The sequence below is a fragment of the Frankliniella occidentalis genome, unplaced genomic scaffold (genome assembly GCF_000697945.3).
Source record: "Frankliniella occidentalis isolate FOCC.00 unplaced genomic scaffold, Focc_3.1 Scaffold58, whole genome shotgun sequence".
NCBI classification, from domain to species: domain Eukaryota; kingdom Metazoa; phylum Arthropoda; class Insecta; order Thysanoptera; family Thripidae; genus Frankliniella; species Frankliniella occidentalis.
In genome coordinates, this window is record NW_026267188.1 from 1,049,749 (window position 1) to 1,050,268 (window position 520).

General features: G+C 70.4%; 1 protein-coding gene across 1 annotated transcript in view; it reads left to right on the forward strand.

The window, feature by feature from the left end:
- Window positions 1-520, forward strand: part of LOC127749485 (zinc finger protein 784-like) — a 165,707-nt gene that overhangs the window by 116,146 nt on the left and 49,041 nt on the right. The window lies entirely within an intron of this gene.

Here is a 520-nt window from a genome sequence, read left to right on the forward strand (position 1 = left end):
CTTGAGAGGGTGGCGTGCCCGGCGAGGAGGAGGAGGGAGGAGAGGACCTCGGCGCCGCCGTCCGGGTCCTTCCGGTAGCGTCTTGATTAATCCGGGGGGGTCGGTATTGCCGCGCGCGCGACCCTCCTCGACGTCCAGCGCAGCCAGGCCGGGGTGGGCCGGCCGGGGCCGAGGAGGGACGGGGACGCCGACCAAACGGGGATGAGTCAAATGCGCTCATTGTGAAGTCCCCTGGGGGCGGCGCGGGTTATAATTCAGCCAGCCCGCGGTTGGCAACTCTGTGTGCTGTGCCCTGCGGAGCCCTGCGGAGCTCTGCGGAGCCCTGCGCTGCGGTGCCCTGCTTTCGGAAGAGGGGCAGGGCTTTACCTGCGGGACCTCATGCATGCCTCGGAGGAGGCCGCGGGCGGCGGCGGGCGGCAGCAGGCGGTGATGTATGGTGGCTTTCTGCTTCTCTCAAGCTGTCCGCGGGGTGGGGCGGGGCGGCGGGCGCCGTGGCGTGATCCATCACTTAGGCTCGCGC